The 20,754-nt window shown below is 62.2% G+C and overlaps 1 protein-coding gene across 1 annotated transcript in view; it reads right to left on the bottom strand.

Moving 5' to 3' along the window:
* The window catches only part of LOC117640373, a 41,265-nt gene extending 21,481 nt beyond the window's left edge, over positions 1–19,784 (bottom strand). Inside the window, exon 1 of the mRNA XM_034376846.1 lies at positions 19,610–19,784. The gene's annotated coding sequence lies outside the window, so the exon portion shown is untranslated. The remainder of the gene's footprint in view (positions 1–19,609) is intronic.
* Between the last annotated feature and the right edge of the window lie 970 nt (positions 19,785–20,754).

Raw genomic sequence — 20,754 nt, 5'->3', positions numbered from 1 at the left:
CCCTTCCTCCCGATCCGCGCCTGCATGAGCTAGTGCGGCCCATTGATACCGGTGCGGCCTTGGACGAGACTGATTCCGAGAGTCGTCGCTCTGTCTCTCTCGCACGCATGGGGCGTCCGGTTCGGGTGCGAGAGAGACAGAGCGACGAGAATGACGCTCGACCCGCAGGCCCTGCAGGCAGCGACGCAGCGACGCAGCGGCGCGCTAGGAATTCGTTTGGATGCCTTTTGAAGGCAGCGCGCCGTGCACCTAGTGTGGGCCCCGTGTGTACACGCAAACGCACACACACAGACACAGACAGAGGCCGCATTCCAGCCGACATCAACATAACCGCGCGCAATGGGCGGCAGTGGCGCTGCCGACGGCCGCACATGAAAGGGCGGCCGAAAGACCCGCGGGGCGCGGGGGCCCGAACCGCGGCCTTCCCTTCTGTCGAGGAGCGCCTGATGTTGTTGTCGGTCACGGCCGGCGCCAAGCTCGGCCAAGCCAAGCCCCGGCCCGGTGAGGCAGGTTGAATCGGTTGAATCCGTACAGCGCTCTGTCTCTCTCACGCAGAGCCCCCCCCCCTAGAGAGCGATAGAGACGAAAACTAGGAAGACCGGTCATATCGCCGCTCTAATAAAGGCCCTGAATCGGTCGCGCGAGAATCCCGGCGACCTGTTGACTCGAGTGATTGGTCCCCGCTCCCACTCTCCGTCATGCTGCCCACGCAGCACATCCCCATCCGAGTGGGGGCGGCCCGCCGGCCGGCGTTTTCGTCGCTGTCTCTCTCGCACTCAATGGGCGACCCCTACCCGTAGACTGGCGCGAGAGAGACAGAGCGACCTCAACGATTTTCTGAATCAGTCTACTGGTGGTACTGGCGGGTACTCCATCCCCCTACTCCGGATGTCGTGCTGTGCTGCTGTGCGCACAGCCTGCCCCTCGAGTGCCAATCAATCCTGGGTTGGGGTTTCAAATCTCTGTCTGTCTGTCTGTCTGTCTGTCTGTCTGTCTGTCTGTCTGTCTGTCTGTGTCTAAGGAGGGGGGAGGCTCACGTAGCTGTATGGCCATTGCATGCTGCAGGCCTGCTCGGCAGCAGTAGTGGGAAGCTCTCTCTCTCTCTCTCTCTCTCTCTCTCTCTCTCTCTCTCTCTCTCTCTCTCTCTGCCGCCGCGCCGAAGGCGCGGCGGCAAAGGCCAAGGGCGCCGAGGGTGCCAAGGGCGCGCGGTGCGCGGTGGCACCGTGGCGGCAGCGTGGCGGCACCGAAGCGGACGCATGCAGGCAGAGCAAACACCTTTCGAGCGGGCCGCCGTGGGCAGTCCGCAGTCGGCAGGTCGGCAGTCGGCCGGCCACGGCCACAATGCGCCCGCTGACACAGTGCCGTACCCCCAGCCCTCGCCCCCCCCCCTCCCCGCGCGCCCGGGGACACAAAGAATCCGACCACTTTTTGGTGGGAATCATAATTCGGTGACGTGCGTCGGCGTCGTGTTGGTACACATGCCGCCTTTGTATGGCTATATACGCTGCTGTGTGTGTGTGTGCATGTGTAAGTGTGTGGGTGTGTGCCTGCGCGTCTGTGTGCGTGTTTGAGTTGGTACGTGTGCAGCACAATATAACACGGACGCAATTTTGTCGACACACGTACCCCAACACAATGGAACTAGTACTGGGTCACTCGAAAAAAAAACACGACTTTTGTTTTCACGCGATAATGAAAGAAACAAAAAAATACGATTTCAAGAAATCCTAGGAGTCACGAAGTCAATTTGGGTAGGAGTGTGGGGAAAGCAAAAAAGTTATGTAAAAGGTAGGGGGTGGCTCAAGGGTGGCTACGAATGGCAGTGGTGCCAATGTGGTCGATGTGCCACCCGTCAAAATTTAACCATGGCAATAAAGAGAAATCAAAATGCCGGGAAATTCGAAAAATTCCAATGCTAATGTATTCCACAGTGATCCGACAAAGGAACATCTTTGAAGTCCATCATTATGAAAATTTTGGTTGCAGAAAGAAGGCAGTAAATTAATTTTCGCAGGTTGGCAACAATTTTGTCGGCGCCTGCGCCCTTGCGAAAATCGCGAAGCTGAAAACACGAGTATAGTCGCGCATTAAAACTGCCCCTCCATTGTTGCTGACGTTGAATTGTTTGGCTTGTTTCAAAAGGCTACGGTTCTCTAGTCATGTTTTCTTCAATTCTGTGTAATAGTTCTCACTCACAACGTAGCAACACCACGACGGTTGGCTTGACAAACTTTATAAACTCGAGAGGGATGGTCTCGAAACGCGGGTGAGTCTTGTTCGAAGAACATGAGCACTGAAAGTCGCGAGGTGGAGGGAAGTGATCATGGTGCTAACTGAATCAGAAGTACCATCAAACCTGGTTAAAAGGAGCAGCTATATGACCAGCTTATTCAAAAAGAGACTAAAAGTCTTAAAGCGACTCTTAAACTACATTAAGGAAAGATAATTCACAGATGCATGAGCACAGGTACGCAGTTAAATGGCTCAATTCACTCCGATTTGAAGAGTAACAAAAATTTTCAACAAAACAACAGCAAAAACAACAACGCAGCGGTGCGGGATTGGTGCGGGACACTCTCATAAAAAGTCACTGGCCGGCCGGCCGATCCAAATGGCCACGTTCGAAACGACACCAATTCTATTGTTGCATCTTGTCTACCTGCAGTCAAAGAAATTTTTCATTTCGAACGTGCTATTTCAGCTTTTGGAGTACGCTGTACAGACCCAAAAAGAAGCTCCGCTATTGGTCCGGCTCGGCTCGGCTCCCCCCACTCCCTTTTTTTTCCTGTGACGAGTCGAGTTTTGCCATGGAAACGGCGATTTTGACAGCAAATTTCTCAAAATTGGCCGTTGACTTTTTAACCAGATTTCAGCATCAGAATCAGCGTTCAAAGTTCTACAAGTCTGCAAAATCTCATTAAAATCGTATAGAAAATTTCCGAAATGCATAAAGGGCCACACAAATCGAATCTCGGGCCGGCTGAATCCTGGGTATACTATAAGGCTACTTCGTGCCTAAAAAATGTTTCCGCCCGCGCCGGGGTTTGAACCCCGATCTTCGTGGTTTATGAGCTTCCCGCGGCTCATCCGGCCCGGCGCAGACGCGGTAGTGTAACCCCGCAAAGTCCGCGGACGGCGCCGACCACGCCGGCCGACGCGACGCCGCGAGCCCCGCCGTTTGGAGATGACGGCCTCGATAAGTGGGCCGGGACGGTGACAGGCCGATTCTGCACAGTGGATCCGTCGCTCCTCTCTCCCTCTCTCTCGCACTGGAGCGGCGTTCCGCGAGTGCGCGAGCGAGACGGGGCGACGACGCGCACGACTCCACACCATGAATGCCGCGGCCGCCGACGTCAGCGCGCTTCGACGGGCGCCACCGGGGCGCACAATGTTCGCGACCGCCGCCCGCCGACATGCTAATCAAAAAGTTGTGGCGCCATTGTGTGCGGCGAGGCGCGGCAGACCTCGATAGGCCGCGCATTGGCGCATCGCGCGCGCGCACACACTGCATCGGCGTGCAGCCGACGGCGAGGCCCTGGCGGGGCAAGTCGCACCTGTCGCCGACATGCGCCATGCATCGGCCGATCGGCCGCCCAAACTTTGCCCTTCATTTCTCCGCTATCATCGTTTGGTTTCCCGCCGTACTCGGCCGGCACTGGAGGCCCGGACGAACTGACTTCCGGCCACCGCGCGCGCGGCTTCAACTCGTGGACCGGATCTTGGCGGTGGCGCTGGTTTCCCGCGTCCGACCATTGTGTACCGCCAGAGGTTGCCCAGGGCCGGAGTGCGGGGAGACTGAAACGCAGAGATTCGTCGAGGCGGCAAGGCACGCGGGCGGGCAGGCCCAATCCACACCGCGACGCGCGGGGCGGTGGTGGGGCGTGCCGCACCCCGGAGACAGAGCGACGGGGCCCTGTTCGGAATCGTCAACCTGGAGTACATAACCCTGTCACGCGGGGCGCTGATCCCCAGTCCCGTCTGCAGCTTGCATGCCCTCCGCCCCGCCCCGCCCCACCCCGCCCCGCCCCACCCCACCCCGCCCCTTAAGCCCGCGGTGACGTCACAAACGGACCTGACGAGCCCGGCCCACGTCCAATCCACGTTACACGGGACAACACGACAACAATAAAAAAACAAACACGGAAAAAAGGGCCTATACTGCTGGGGCGGCCCTTTATCTCAGGAAACTATGTATGTATTCGCGCGGAGCATTGTGTCGCGTTGCGTGTGTGTGTGTGTGTGTGCGTGTGTGTGAGTGTGTGTGTGTGTCCCCACGCGCCAGCTGCCGCGTGTTCTAGGTGACTGGGCTGAAACAGCAATACCACATCGAGCTGGCTAGAGAGAGAGGGAGGAAGAGGGACAGAGGGACAGAGGGATTGTATATAAAATGGAGAGAGAGCAAGGATAATCCCTCCATCGTCGGCCGGCCGGAATGGAGCAGTCGGAGGGACACACGGCAATTAGTGCACGATCCGCGCGTCCATCAAACTCATCAAAACGGCTCCCGTTTTCCGCCTCGGCCACAAACGACCCGAACGACGGCCCGGGCCGTTTCATATACTGTTTGGCGAAGGGCGGGACCAATACTCATCAGTGAGTGTATATCGTGACTTGCAGCAGTCGGCCAGAGGGCTGCGTCCTCTCTGGGCCGGGGCTTAGCCGCAGCCAGCCGCAAATCGTTGTTTCGCGATGGAATATTGAGGCAGAGCAGGGCAGAGCCAAGCTGCCATCCCCACCGGGACGACCGAGCCGGGCTTGGGACTTTGCATTTTTAATGGGCGTGCTTTGGCCGGTCGGGGCGGCGCGTTCATTGGGACGGACTCGGTGATCCGCGCAGTCGAGTCCCCCCCCCCCGGGAAGGGGGATGTTTGTTCTTTCCACAGTGTAGTAGTGCCTGCAATTTTTTTTTTTCACCCCCGGAACAGCGAGGGATTTTTGTTCCCTGTGGCGCGCGCGGGCTGTACCGAGGAGGTGGCCGCGTTGCGAAGCTTGCGACGCTTGCGAAGCGTCGCGACCCCTCCTTCCAAGTCGCTGTGAAATATTCAAGGCCCGGCCGTTGACCGGAGGCCAGGCCAGGCCAGGCCGGGGCACGCTTCTCAGTGTCGAGTCACGGCGACGCGACGCGGAACCTTTGTAAACGGAACTTCCGATTCGTCTGCCACTCCTTTCCCCCGCTTCTTAAGGATCCTTTTTTTCGGATTGTTGTGTTTTTGTTTTTCGGACGAGTAAAGTGCTGGAGAGACCCCACCGCCGTCGCACGGATACCCGCAGAGGTCACTAGGCCGCCGCAGAGGAGAGTGGCGACCAAAAGAAAGTCCCGTCTTTCCAGCGCGGACACTTCCAGTGGGCCCTTTAGATAGCACGGTGAGTACACGGCAGTACGTGCGCGGGGTGGAACAGCGCGCAGCCCCCCCCCTCTTTTTGATCCGCCCCCGCGGCCCGCGGCCCGTGTGTACACACTCCCGCCGTAACTCGAACCCGTGTTGCATCGCTTGCTCAGTGAGAGATTTACGGTGATCGGAACGTACCAGAACTTAGTCTGGTGGGCGTTGCCGGCGTCGCCCTGGTGGAGCCCTGGTGGAGCTCCCCCGGGGGGCGCGCGCGGCACGTCACCGTGGCCTCTCTCTCTCTCTCTCTCTCTCTCTCTCTCTCTCTCTCTCTCTCTCTCTCTCTCGCACTCACTCTCCACGTGGAGGAGCATTCGCACCGCCATCCTTGAAAATAGCGTCTGGAAAGATCAACACGGGGGCGCGGCGAACGCACTGTACATAAGGGCCGGACAGGTTGGGGGGGGCGGGGGGAGGCTATCCTCGTCCGGGGCCTTGAGGAGGGCGACGACGAGGGCGGCCGCGGCGGAATGAAGCAGGGTCAAGCATCGCAAGGCGGAATTCCCCGCTCTGTTTTCTGTTTTCGGTGGAAGTCCCGGAGTCGAGTCGGCGAGCGCTGCGAGTCGACGAGTGGCGCGGCGAGGAGGCAAACTTGATCCGAGGGGGGGGGAGGGGGGTAAACGGGCGCAAAGATTGACGAACCGGGCTGGCCTAGCTTCGTCAAGTCCGCGAGAACGGCGCTGGGATGAAGCGAATGAAGGCCTGAAGCGCCTGAAGGGCAAGGAAAACACGTGGACGCTATGCCACGCTGCCCGGCCGACAGGTACACTTTTCGGATCATTTTTGATCTTTGGAATGAGCCCGTATACTACCCCGTATAAGGAAACCAAACGAGTATTAACCGAGAAATTTGAAAGGGAAAAGAAAAAATTTGAACTCTACACCCCCTCCCCAGTCTTAATGGGGAGGCCTCCTGCTTTACTTCGGTGTTCGGGATGGGAACCGGTGCTATCAGGTACCTGGGGTTAATCCCGTCAGCGACCCAAGCGTTCGCCGGGGGACCCAGTAGGACCCCAAAGCTCAGGCAGCTGGGTGAGAGCACCCAGTACGAAGCTCTTTGAGGGGCGGGACGTAGAGTGAGACGACAGAGAGACAGAGAGAGACTCAGACAGAGAAGAGGTTTGGTGGGAGCTTCTTGTTTTCGTAGGGTTGGTTGTGTACCCCATGGTACCCCCACTGTCCGGCGCTCCCGTACCGAACATACAGCGTTTTAGGCCAGCTTCAAAGGACTTATCATCGCCTCCCCGACGAGTCAAGGAGGCACCACCCGCAACCACACACCGGGTGGTCTGGATTGATGGATCAAATACGCCATCGCTCCAGTGCCGAGGCCAACCCGCCGAAGCGGATTGCTTTTTAGACACCCACAGCGGAGTGGCCAGGTGAATGTGACTCTGACCACTACGCTATCACGCTTGTACGTCTGGCAGCGTGTTGGACGACGGGTTTGAGTTGCACTGGGAGGAAGGCGGTCGAAAAATGTAATGAAATGATGGGATTCGATCCCCGGACTCCGCCATCGGGATCACACGACTTTACGCTCTCGGCCACCACGGCCCATGATGAGGGGATCGGCGTGAGGTGGGTTCTTGACGCAACAGGACTCGACCGACCCGGTCAAAATTTCGCAAGAAGTTGGGGGAGTCGAACCGCCGACCCTAGCACTGAGAATCGACGCCTCTACTCCCTGGACCACCACGTCCCATGCTCGGAGTGGGCTCACGTTTACGGGTTTGAACCGCACTGGGTGAGGCAGTAAAATTAAATGGAAATATTTGTTAGGAGTCGAACCTCCGGCATGTAGGCCTGTTGCACACGGCTCCGCTCTCATGGCCTCGAACCACCACCCTTAGGGTAGCAAGTCGAAAAAACTTTTGTGACGCTGGTATTCGAACGCCGGCCTGCGGTAACTCGATCCCACGTCTCTAACCTCTCGGCTATCACAGCAGTTGTGAAACGAGATGGATCATCTGCTTTCATTAACGTTCATTGAATGAGATTTTTTGTTGTTTTTTTTGTGCAGCAAGACTTTTATTTTTTTGGGTGAGATTATATCATCTGTAATTATTATGTTAACCTTTTCAGCTCGTCCAAGCCCTCGACGGTATGCCACTTAAGTCCATTCTCTCTGACGCATTTTTTTTTTGAAAGGGGGAGTGAAAAAAAAACTTTTGTCTTGTCCCGGGCTGGTGTGCTGATGTATTATAATGACCGCGATGCAATGGAGATGAGTGGAAAGTGGCTCAACCAAACTGCTCCCACCGGACTTGGGCCTGCTTTCGCTGCTGTTGCCGCGTTCGCCTGCCCCGCCCCGACCGACCACGCTGCTGGGGAAGAAAGGAGGCCTCACCGCCCCCTAGCGCGTCACGCAGGGCGTCACACAGTGGGCCAGACCGGTGGAGGCGGCCAAAACTCTAGACGCGTTTTGAGCTCCAGAGTCGCTAAATGGGACTCGAACCGAACGTGTGACCCCACCAATGGATTGCTCTCCGAACGAGGAATCCATTGGTGGGGTCACACGTGCGGTTCGAGTCCTGTTTAGCGACTCTGGAGCTCAAAACGCGTCTAGAGTTTTGGCCGCCTCGCCGGCCTTCTGGCCCACTGTGCGTCACGCCGGGCCGGCCGGGCTGGCCACCGCCTTGCGAGGCGTGCCTCGGCGTTCCTCGGCCGGCCGACGTGCCGACGTGACGGGGTTACTGTACCGCGCCGTATTATTTCGCTGCGACAGGACGCTGTCAACGCGGCGGACCTAACAATGACACAACGACACACGCGTTCTCCGCGCCCCGGGGCGGCGGCCCGCTGAATCGGGGCGACAGTGTGTAATCCGGGGCCTCCACCGCGACGTGCTAGCCCCTCCTCGGCCCTCGGCCTGTCTCTGTCTCTCTCGCACCCACGGCGGGGCCAGGCGGACTCCGCCAGCCCCTGGCCAGGCTGTCCTGAAGCCGCCCTGGCCACAGCCACGCCAAGCCACGCCGGGCCGCGCCTCGGGAAAGGTTAGTGCGGCCGTAACGCACACCGCAATAATGTTTTAAGGCAAGGCGGACAGTGTGTGCGCGTGTGTGTGAGTGTGTGCGTGCGTGTGGTGCTATCCAGCCCTGATTGAAGTTGTGAACAATTCCCCCGCGCCGCGCTGCCGCCGCTGCCGCCGCCGCCTACACTCATCCGTCACTTTTCTGCCACCCCCTTTCTCCTCGTGTGTTCCGGCCTGCTTGCCCCGGCCCCGGCGGCCCGGCCCGGAGCCTAGCCTAATCACCTGTGGAATTGCATGGCGCTACTGCGCACGCCACCTCCCCCCCCCCTCGCCACGCGCCTCTGTCGTCACGTCATCATGCGCTATATTGTCCCCCCGGCGACCTGAAAGAAGCTCCAGTCGTTGAGGACGGCGTCGACGTCACAATGTTGCTCCGTCTTCGTCTCTTCGGCTCTCCGGCTGCCGAAGCAGCGGAGGACTGATTCCGAGAGTCTCTCTCGCACCTTCAGGGGACGGCCCGCGAGTGCGAGGGAGACAGAGCGACCCGGTCTGCAGTCGCGACATAATGCAGGCAAATGAGAGGCCTCACAATGTCGGCAGTGCCGCACCGCCGCGAACCGAGCTCGGCGTCCTTTTGCACGGTGCGGGGCGCGGGACACAACGCGGACCCCCGGGCGAGGCCGCGGCAGCGCGGCGGTGGGATGACGGATGCCGTCAGACGGGCAGCAGAAGCCGCCCCGCCCCGCCCGCCCCGCCCCGCCCCGCCCCGCCCCGCCCCGCCCCGCCCGCCCGCCCCGCCCCGCCCCGCCCCGCCCCGCCCCGCCCCGCCCCGCCCCGCCCCGCCCCGCCATGCCCTTTACAGCTGCAAACCGGAGCTCTTTCCGTTCCCAAATATTCCCGTCAACGCTTCCTCTTCGCGTCCCCACGCGAGTCGTGTCCTCGCTCTGTCTCTGTCGCACACGCACGGCACGCCCCTCGAGGGCGACAGAGACAGAGTGACGTCACGCCTCTTCGGAATCAGTCTGCAGAGCGGTCTAGCCTCGCGCTGCCCTTTGGGACATGAGTGTTGACGTATCTAAGTGCGACCCGCGGCGAGCCACCGCCAACGCCACCGCCGCCGCCCCGCGCCGCGCCGCCCTCCGCGGTCTGGAGGAGGTGTCTACCGTGCTTGGAAGGGGTCTTCACGAGGAGGGGGCGCGCCAGCATTCATGGCGAACATTGAATGAGGTTCGCAAACGGAGTGGGCTTGTCTGGAGGGCGGAGGGAGGGGGTAAGTGTCACCATGGCCCAGTGCTGGGGCTGCTGGGGGCGGCCCAGGGCCGGGCGGCTCGGCACGGCCCGCGTCTCTCGTCCCTGGAGGACAGTAACGCAAAATAACGTTTAAATTGGTGACCGTAGTGTGCAGGGCCCGACGCTTCCCGACTCCCAGTAAAAGCATGGCGGCGTGGCAGCCGAGGAGCTCCACTGTCCGCGGCCCGGCCGAGCCAGCCCACGGCCCAGAGCGCCCCGCCCCGTCCCCGGGCTGGAGATGAATCTCTCTCTGCTGTATGCCTCCGGTCGCCAAACTGCCCCGCTGTGTACTTTGCGCCCTGCGGCCCGCTTCTGCCGGGGCTTCTCCAAGAGTGTGACCGGCGCCGCGCCGCGCGTTGTTCGGACCGCGGTCCTCGGCTTCCTCGGGAAAATAATGGAATTAGCGCGGCCGCTGAGGTAGAAGCGCGGAGTCCCCGCGGTGCTCTTGACGGCGTCCTCGGAGACCTCCCCGTCGGCCTCCCTGCCGCCAACCGGACTGCCGTGCAGGCCCCTCAAATAATAACGCTGTCGGTCTCCCTCCCACCCCTCCGCGACGCCCCGTGAGTGCGAGGGAGACGGGACGAACCTTTGGAACGGCGCGGCAGGCGGCCAGCTTACTGCAAATAACCAGTCAGGCCGCGCGGCGTTACGGCTCACTTTGAGGATTGGACGCTCGGACCGCGCGCGGCAGACAATGCGATTGTTGTTTTTCGCGGTGTAGCGGAGCGCGGCCCTTGAAGGGTTGGCTTAGTCACGGGGCGGTGGTCCCCCCGGAGCCACCAGCAGCCTCCTCCTGCAGACTGATTCCGAGAGCCGTTGTCTGTGTCGCACCCATGCGGAACGCCGCAGGAGTGCGAGGGAGACGGAGACTCTCTGCCTCCAGCTCCCAGATGGAGGTGGCGGCGCTGGAGCGGAGGGACGCGACCGCCCTCAGTTATATTTTCGCGCCGAAGTGAATTTGAAATAAGAAGCCAGCCGAGCCGCGCCAGCCAGCGCTGCGATGTGATTTCTCAGTGAGGCGAAAGGGAAGGCGACGGAGGACGGGCAGGCCGTCCGGCTGGTGGATGTGCTTTGCGCTTTGCAAGCCGCGGCCTAACGATGGGCAAACACTGCAGGCAAGCTGCTGCACCGTTCAGGCGGACGACGGTGACGCACGTTTTACCTGCGGGGCAGGCAGGCTGCCAGCGGCTGTGGTCTCAATCCGCTCAGCGCCCCGTCGCTCTCTCTCCCTCGCACCGCTCCGGACTCCGGGGCGCCGCCCCGTGAGTGCGAGCGAGGCAGAGCGACCGGACGGGTTGAGCTTGCAGCCGGTGCCGTGTCGTCGATGCACTTGGCGTGCGTCCAGAAGGCCGCGACAAGCAGCAGAGCAAGCAGACTGCCGATCCGGTGGGGCAGTTCCTTTTCCTGTTGCCACGCCACCTTGCGTCACCACCGCCTACGGAGGGCTGGCTGAACTGGCCAAGCCCGCCCTGAGAAGGGATTACGGCCGTCCAGAGTCGGGACTCCAGACGTCTGCTCATTAATTAGGGCAAGACTGATTCCGAGCTGGAGGTCTCTCTCTCTCGCACTCACGGGGACGCCCGTGGGGGTGCGAGAGAGACAGAGCGGCGGACACTCCACTCGGAATCAGCCCCCAGGAACCTTGCTGTAACCGGCGGGAGACAGCGGCATAGCAAGGGGACAAGCGGCCAGAGACGCGCCATTCAAGGGGGCCGTTGCCCCCATCGAGCCTGTCTCTCTCGCACTCGTGGGGCGTCCCGCGTCCCGCACACACTACATATCGCAGTTTACGCAAAGTAACGCACGATTTCGTACATTGCATAGCGAGGTGACAAATTTCAAAACATGCGGAGAAAAACGAACAAAAGCGAGGCGAGCAAGGTGGAGGCATTTCTGAAAAGGTCGCGCTTGCCTGTGGTGGATTCCTCGGAAGGATGCGCGCCTCGGCGCCAAGCCCTGTCCGCCCTGCCCTGCCCCGCCCCGCCCCGCCCCGCCCTGCCCCGCCCCGCCCCGCCCCGCCCCGCCCCGCCCCGCTCGGCAGGCGCCCAGTTCTCCTCCGTTTTCGCCGCTTCGCCGTCGCAATCTGACACGTGGGCGTGGGCCCGGCTTGGTGCGGCCCCGCATGCATTCCAAAGAGTGTCGTGTCGCTCCGTCTCTGTCGCCCCCACTGGGCGGGCGGCGGTCGCAGCGGCGGCGCGAGAGAGACAGAACGAAATCGCTCGGCTGCACCCTCACCGCTCTCCCCTTCCCTCAAAATCCACGTTCCACGTCGACAGCAACAGGCGTGCTCACACACACACAAGCACACACACACACACCGCGCTTCGCGGTCGCTCTTGACGATCGAAGGCGCGTATATCATTTTATTTCGGCAGTGAAACGGGTCTTGATGGAGCGGCTGGACGCGCTGGACACGTCCCCCTCTGGTCTCGCCAGACGTCCCCGCCAAAGTCCCGGGGATTGGCGGCCGTACGCGGGCCGTCCTTGACCCTCGGCCTGCTCGGCCTGCTCGGGCGCACCACTGGTAGGCTGGCAACTTTTTGTGAGTTGGACTCCAGCCGCTCTAGCTGGCAACTCCGGCCACTCCAGCCGCGGTGAGGAGGTCGGTGAGGTCGAGCGTGATCTGCGGCTAACACCCGCTGAGCACCCGCTTGGCACACCTGGCGAGCTCGCGCGACACGCAGCTTGCGTGCACTGCGAAAAAATCCGAACGGTGGAAAGTGGAGGCCTGAAGCTACGGCGGTGGGTCGGGTCAGCCCCGCGGCGTCGCAGGCAGGTCTCGCGCGCGCCGAACTTTCCGCCACGCCACTGTACGGCGGTGCGCGGCGGTGCGCCTCCGCCTTCTGCTAATGAATGTGCGAGTGCGGCGCCGACGACGCGGCGACGCCGGACGACTCGACGACGCCGTGGTGGAGGAGCGGCGCCGGGCCGCCAAGCCTCCGGGCCGCCAACCACTTTGCCCCAACTTTCGAGCGTCGCCGTGTTCGTCTCGTCGGCTCAGAGTCAGATTAAAGCAACGGTGTGGGGACCGCGGGGCGTGGCGTCGCCGCCGCTTTCTGGCGGCTCTCGAGCCTTAGCAGGCCTTATTGGCGCAAGCCTTATTGGAGAGATTTCGTGGACCGGCTGGAAAAATTCCGGCGAGCTTCTCGGCCGTCGCGATGACCCTCGCCGTCAACATCCGCGACGGTCGGCGCGACGCCAGCAGCCGTCTCCTACAACTCATTTTCGGTTGGGGGAGGGGGGGGGCATCTCGGGTGGACTGCTCTGGCTAGAGCGAAGAAAGCACCTCAATTTCCTGGTCGAACTTGCTGCTACAACACCAGGTCTGCTCCCCCTCCCCCTCCCGTTCCCCTCCCCCTACCCCCTACCCCTACCCCCTCCCCTCATCTCCTCTTTCCGAGCCAGCTTCCGGCTGGAAATACGCCGAAGGCATCTTCGGCATCGGCTTTCTCTTTCTCCCACTGACCCACAATTTCACGCGCCGTTCGGGAGGTTCAATGCCCATGGCGCTCATGGCGGACGAATCACCCGTTTACTTCTCGATTAGGCCATGCCCTTGCGACGTCCCCTGGACTCCGACGACGCGGACAAGAATTCGACGATGGCAGTCTCATTCCGAACAGTCGTCGGCGTGCCCGCCCTCGCGCCGCGAGTGCGACAGAGACAGAGCGACGCCCTCGGAACCACCCCGCAGGTGAGGGGGAAAGTGAAAGCTGTAAGTAGTCATTATGCGCCGACGAGTGAGCGGCGTCTGTCCCAAGAGGCATTCCTGATTCCTGATCGAGCGACAAAGGCGAAAACTTGAAGAAAAAAAAGGAAAGAACACAGGCAGAACAAGAAGAGGCAGCCGCCTCGGGGCGGCTACAGCAGGAAGCGGGGAAAATCAACTTTGGGCGTGGTGGGGCGCAGCGCGAGCGCGGCCAGCACGGCCAGCGCGGCCAGCGCCCATTCCACAAAGTTTCCTCCTCTTTTTTTCGAGGTGTCTGCCGAGAGCGCTCGCCCGAGAGTGTTGAGTGGATAACGATTCCAGCCGGGGCGGGTCCACGACTCCGAGATGACGGCATTGCCTGCTCAGTCGCGGCTCGCGGCCTTGCGTTGCGAGACACCGCGCACGCACAGTGGGCCAGAAGACCGGCGGAGGCGGCCTAAATTCTAGACGCGTTTTGAGCTCCAGAGTCGCTAAATGGCACTCGAACCGAACGTGTGATCCCACCAATGGATTCCTCGTTCGGAGAGCAATCCATTGGTGGGGTCACCGGTTCGGTTCGAGTCCCATTTAGCGACCCTGGAGCTCAGAACGCGTTTTGAGTTGGCCGCCTCCACCGGTCTTCTGGCCCACTGCGGCACGCCGCGCACGCACTGCAGGCTCGTCGCTCCGTCTCTCTCGCTCTCCCAGGCCCTGCCGCCGGTGCGAGAGAGAGAGGGCGACGCGCTGCTCAGCCTGTATCCGCGCGTGCCCGTGCGCGTGCCTTGCCTACTGTACGCTCGGCACGGCTAGGCATTCCGTGAGCTGCTTAGGGCTGCTTAGCGGGGTGGCTGCCTCGCTGCCTCGGCCTTCCTCGGCCTGCCCGCCTTGTTCCGTTATTTCGGGGCTCAATTCACCGGGCCGCCCGCCTCGCGTGTATCTCTCTCTCTCGCACCCCCTCGGGGCGGCCCATGAGTGCGAGAGAGACGAGCAGTGTTTGGAATCCGCCTGCTGACGACGCCCTAGCGCACAAAGAACGTACGAGAACGAGCTCGCTGGCTCGGCACGGTGAGGCCCTACGCCTTACGGATGACAAATTCGTCGATAATGAGAAATTTGACGAAACAAGGAACAAAGGCCCTGGCGGGGCGGAGCGAGCGCGAAGGCGCCGAAGGTTCGAACCCCGGCGGCGGCGGCGGCGGTACACACGTCGTGAAACGGGACCTCCGTGAACACTGGGGGCACCGATAACACGCGCACCCACGCCCTACCGAGGCCGCCGTCATCGTGCACCGAGACAGCGAGACGAGGGCGGCGCCGGGCGGCGCGGAACGAGAGGAGGACGTTTTTCTTGGACGATTCGGGTTTCGCTTCGATCCCGTTTATTGTGTTCCGACTGCTGAGTCAACGGGCCCGCGTGTTGCTGCTGGCCCGCGAGGCCGCGACCGCGAGGGCCGCCGCCGTCGGGGCGCCGCCGAGGTCGCCGACGATGACGTCACGGTGCGGTCGCCGCTGCCCGCTGACTCTGAACCGCGCCGCTCTGTCTCTCTCGCACTCACGGAGTGTCCCGTTAGGGTGCGAGAGAGACAGCGACACTGTGCCGTTCGGAACGAGCGCACTGTTAGGCAGTCCCTTTGAAGCGGCTCGGCCGGGCTGCCCGTCAACACACCCTCCTCGCGCTGCCGGGCTGCCCGGCCTCGGCCCGGCCGCCACTGCACCACCAGGGGGTCGCCAAATTAATCGACGAAATCGCAGTGGCGGTTCGAGGTTCCTGGTGACGGCGGCGTCGCGAACAGGAACACGGCGCCCAGGTCGGCGAGGGTCGAGTTTTTCCGCCCTGGCACTTATGGCCGCTCTATATCACCGTCCTGGAGATGATGAAGCTCGCGCCCCCCTTGGCCTTATCGTCCGCCCTGGCGGAGGTCCTGGCCCGCCCTGGCCCGCCCCCGGCAGCACACTGTGTACGGTGACCTCGCGGGGCGCGGGGCGCGGGCCGCAACACGCGCGGACATAATGGGGCGCCGGCCCGGCCGGCGAGAGGGGCACCGAGGTGGACGTGGGGCGCAGTGCGGGCCGCGGGCCACTCTCGGAGTTCCACGCCACTGCACAGCCCACTCTCTCTCTCTCCCTTTTCTCTGTCCCACTCATGGGCAGCCCCGCCGGGGTGCGAGAGAGACAGAGCGACGCGCCCCTGCCCCGGCACGGCCGCGGCCTGGACCGCAGGACAGATGAATCTGCGGCCGGGACGCCAACAACCACGCCACGAAGCACGCCGTCATTGTGTCCGCCCCGTGTCCACGGCCTGCCACTGCCTGCCACTGCCTCATTCGGGCTCAGCCGACCTCAAGGGGCTGGGTGAGCGCGGGGCGGTGTATGGTCACGCGCTGCGCTGGGTGGCAGCACACGCCGTCAGAATTTGTGGACATTTTTCCTTAACTGATTCGACAAAAAATAACCACACGTGAAACCACACTGAAAATAAGTGGCAAAAGCCCTAGCAGCCTGGGTTGCGTGCGGTGGGCGGCACGGCGGCAGGCCGAACTATCCTGTCCCGTGACCGATGGCACGTGTGGGAAGGCCGCGACGGCCACGCCGCCGCTGGGGATCGAACCCGAGCCAGCCGGCTTCGTTATCAACACAACAACCCCGCTCCACGCGCTCCGCGCCCCGCGTCGGCATATTGCGGCGCAGCGGCCTCAGCGGGGCGTATTTTTCGTTTTTCACTTGTTTGCCGTCTCGCTGTTGCCACTGTTGTGACTGCCTTGCCCCGCGGTCGCAGACAGCGGCATTGTCTCGATATCCTGATATCCTGCAGTCAATAGCCTCATCCCCGCGGCCCCGCCCCAGGCAGCCCGGGGGCCCTTCATCGTGGTGCTCATCATTGCCAGGAAGTCACGGCGACCGAGCCACTACACTGCCAGGCCCTGTCACGTCGACGACAGCGCTCTTCCCGCGCTTTTGCCCCCGCTCGACAATTGAGCCGCTCCGCTGCACCGGCTGAATGTACCCGAACGTGCCCGTCGGTGGCCACGCGGATCGGGGGGGGGGGGGGGGGCGCGCTCGTCGGCCTCCTCTGCTCCCTTAAAGGTGGGCAAAACGTCGCACTTTGCCCTGTGAGGAGGCAAACTTTCGCCAGTACATCCCCCCCGCCGCCTGAGAGCGCCTTCTGGATCCACCGTGAGGTGAGGCGCCACGCTCCCCCTTCGAATGGCTCCGGGAAGGGAAGCGGCGCCTCATTAACGGTGTGCCGCGGTGCGCAGAGACGAGTCACGAATCACTGGGTGCGTGGTCGCGGTTTGGGTCGCCGGGAGTTTGGGCGTCTCTTCCCACGTAAAAGCCAGCCAGCCGCGCCGCCGCACAGTGGGCCAGAAGACCGGTGGAGGCGGCCAAAACTCTAGACGCGTTTTGAGCTGCAGAGTCGTTAAACAGGACTCGAACCGAACGTGTGACCCCACCAATGGATTCCTCGTTTGGAGAGCAATCCATTGGTGGGGTCACACGCTCGGTTCGGGTCCCATTTAGCGACTCTGGAGCTCAAAACGCGTCTCGAGTTTTGGCCGCCTCCATCGGTCGTCTGGCCCACTGTGCACCGCCGCCCTCCCGGGCTGATTCCGCGCGGAGCGCTATCGTCGCTCTGTCTCCGTCGCACTCACGGGGCGTTCGGCACGGGTGCGAGAGAGACAGAGCCACTGGGGGAGACCGAGCCCCTGATCGGTAGGCAGGGCGAGCGCAGCGAGGCGGCGGGGCTGCCTGCCCACCAGGCGCCCCGCTCCGCCGCGTCCGCCGCGTTCGCTTGAATCGCAATCGCAATCGCAACCGCAGCGGCAGTCGCAATCCCGGCCCTCGCTTTTTGATTTCGTTGCTTTTCCTCGTTACCCAAAGGTCACGCGCTGCAATGCGATTTACTCCGAATTGTCACGAAATTGTCGTGGGCGTCGAGGAGCCCGCCAACGGTGGCGCATCCATATTCAAGAAGAGCAACCAGGCCGCTGTCTCTCTCGCACTCGTCGTACGTCCCGTAGGGGTGCGAGAGAGACAGCGCGACGAAACCGCTCTTCGGAATGACGCGGCGGGCCGTGACTCTGGTCGTTGATTTCGTAATTCCGCCGCCACGCCACTGCAATGACAGGCAAGGCGCGGAGTAATGAGAAGGCCGATCCCGATTATTATCGGTACTCTTAATGAAGGCGGGAAGAAGACTCTGCTCGCCCCCGCGGCGAGGCGTTGGCGCGCGCGGATTGGCCGGCGATGACGTCAACACGCGTTTCGCATTCCATACTGTACATGTTTTTATACTTTTCTTTCTTTTCCTTTCCCCGGCGGTGAATTGTTTTCCGATTTTTCCCTGACGGCGGGGGCCGAGAAATTTGCAAAAAGCGACATGTATGACCGCGGCCGAGGGCGGCGGGGTTGTTCGAAGTTGACGGAACGCTACTCCGCTGTCGCACGGTGCGGCACACTGTGGCACGCTGTCGTGGGCGAGACAAGAAAGGACATGCGTGGGCTTCGTTACTTTTACCCAGCAGTGGAAACAACCAATATCGTTAACAGAGAGACTGACATTCATTCAATAACCGCGCGCAGAATGGCCCGTCTGTCACTCTTTTCTGTTTTGTTTTCGCTTTGAACTTGGCCGGTTTTCAAATATTAGGACTTTAAGTTTTGCGGTCCGTTAGCACTCTGTGGTAATCTGTGCCGACCCTTGCAACGCCCATCCCCCCCAGCCGGACCCCCTTGTCAGTTCAGCTAAACGAGAGTGAGAGAGAGAACGGGTAGTCTAGCTAAACGCGAGCGAGGTGTGACTTGTCGCAATACTCTAATGGCCACGGCACGCGCCACCGTAAAACGGGTTGAACGTGTCGCCTGGCCGGCCGCGCACTACTCGCCCTCCGCGCTCTCGCTCGGCGCGTTTGTAAAACTGTTGTTGTTTTTATCATTAACAAGAGCGGGGGAGTGGCGTGGCATGGCCGGGGCATGGCCCGTCGGGCCCGGCGCGCCGACCCCTCCATTCGGCTAAAAGCCCGCCAAATACGGCTGCCCGCACCCATCGCACCATCGCACCAGCGCACCATCGCACCTCGTTGCCGTCCGGGGCGTTTCCATGCGCCGCGCGCCACGCCGCGGCCGGCCAGGCCAGCAAGCAGTCGCACAGTGGGCCAGAAGACCGGCGGAGGTGGCCAAAACTCCAGCCGCATTTTGATCTCCACAGTCGCTAAATGGGACTCGAACCGAACGTGTGACCCCACCAATGGGTTGCTCTCGTTAATCGGCGACACGAGGGCCGAGGCCGTGGCCGCGCTGTGACGTCGTCCTCGGCCCCGTCTTCGTCTAACGTTCCCGGAGAGCAAACATAACGCAATCCGCTAGATGTTTGCGCCCACGCCGTCCACGACTCCGGCCAACTTGGGCGCATGGCTCGCATGCCGTCGGCCGCGCGCTCGGTCCCCGGTTCCCGGTCCCCGGTCCCCGTCAGCGGTCCGAGCGGAGCGAGCATGGGGAAAGATGCAGGATTACACAACTCAAGATAATTGGATTTGGGAAACAAAACGGGTTAGCGACGCGAGAGCGGCGCGACATTCGAAATTCGAAGCGGACGCGGCGATGGCTTTATGGGTGACAGATTAGAACGGGCGGCGCGCGCAGGCAGGGTGGCGCAGGGCGGCATCGCATTGCCATAGAAGCACGCTCGACCAAAAGACCGCCCTCGACGGCTTCCCCGCGGTCGCCCCGTCGCCCCGCCCCGCCCCGGCACGCCGCAACCCCCGATACCCGACACAGCCCCGACAGGAGACACCAGACCTGAGGCATTCCTGCTGCTGTCGCCAGCTCGGGCTCACCGCCTTGGCCGCCGTGGCCGCCGTGGCCCTTTCCATGGCCTCGGGCAGGGCGTCGACGGCGGCTGGGACTCGGTGACGCGGTGGCGCCCTGGCGGCCGTCGAGCTGACGGCCAAGTCCGGCGAGACAAGCAGGATCCTTGTTCTCCGCTTGTTTGCAGCATGCTCGCCATGCTTGCCTGCATAGTTGTCCCAGCCTCGTCTACCGTGCCTTCCCCGCAGTCCAGCAGCACGGCCAGCCCCTTGGCCTGCCCGACCCACCAGTGCATGTGCCTCGCAACAGGTCCAGCGCGAGTTCCTCGGGGCCCGGGGTCCCGGACACCGACTCTGAACCAAACCACGGCCTCGGTGCTGCCTCCTCCGGGGCCTGTCCCCTGGAGTCCCTCCTGCGCGACCCCCAACAGTCCCCAGAGTCCCCCGACCCGGCCCCCATACTCACGCGCTGGCAGTGCCGGGTGCCTGCGAGGTTCCCCGACGTCGGACGAGGGCGCCGACGACGCTAGTCGGCTCGACGGTGGACTTGGGCTTCGCGATGGGGCCGATGGGACTGCCTCTGCAGTGCCTTAACGCGCTCAGCTCACCGACCCACCGACGCGACCCGTTCCCGACCTGGGGTGCAGCCACTGTGCTGCCGCCCGACGCCGCCGCGCGCTTATATACGGAGAGGGCCCGAGGGGGTGGCGGCCGGGGGCGGGGTGGGGCTGGCGGCCGGAGCGGGGTGGCGGGGTGGGAGGAGTAAGCTGGTGTCCAACAATCGGATGACAACAGGCCGCACCAGTAAGTCCGTTATCTCGTCACCGAGTCCATGAGGACGCCGTCGACGTTTCGTCGTCGCCCGCACCGTCCTGGACAACAATGCCCGCGTCCGCACGGCCAAGCTCCGCCTTAACGCCCGGCCGGAGAAAGACACAAGTGGGAAAGAGTCGACGCAGATGAAGGGAAGAAGAAGGGGAGGAAGAGCGGGACGCTCATTGTTGGCCAGCGCCGTCACGCTGGGCTGCACGCGTGCGCCATGCACGCCGTTTCGTCCAGCTCGACGATTTCGAACAGCGCGCCGTCGCTCTGTCTCTCTCGCACCCCACACGAGGACGCACCGTCCCGTAAGTACGAGAAAGAAACGAGAGCGCTGCTGTTCAGAATCAGCATGCCGTCCTTCCTTTACCGGGCGGTCTCAGCTTAATTCGCTGAATCCGCGGCGCGCCCGTCGAAAGCAGCGCCCAATTAAATTAAACCACCTGGCCAATCCGTTCGTTTCCCAATGAATCAACTTTCATCGCCAGATATCGGCGGTGCGCTCACGTCCGTGTGAATACGGCCGTTGTGGTGTGAGTGCGTGTGAGTGAGCGATTCGCGAGTTCCTTTTGTCCCCCGCAAACCGTGCTCGGCCATGACGTCGAGTGTGTGGCGGAGGCGGACGCAGGGACGCTCCAGTGCACCTTCGCGACGACGCCACGGACGCCGTTCGCGCGGCAAGTCAGTGAGGGATCGCCGGATGAAAAATTGCGCGGCCAGAGTAACGGCCACTGCGGCGGTGGAGAGAGCGCCGCCAGTGTAGGCAACCCGACCGCCTCGGCGGCCGCGCCG

The sequence above is a fragment of the Thrips palmi genome, unplaced genomic scaffold (assembly GCF_012932325.1).
Source record: "Thrips palmi isolate BJ-2018 unplaced genomic scaffold, TpBJ-2018v1 HiC_scaffold_12, whole genome shotgun sequence".
In the NCBI taxonomy this organism is placed as follows: Eukaryota; Metazoa; Arthropoda; class Insecta; order Thysanoptera; family Thripidae; genus Thrips; species Thrips palmi.
Note: the sequence above shows the minus strand (reverse complement) of the source record. Positions and strands in the feature narration are given on the sequence as shown.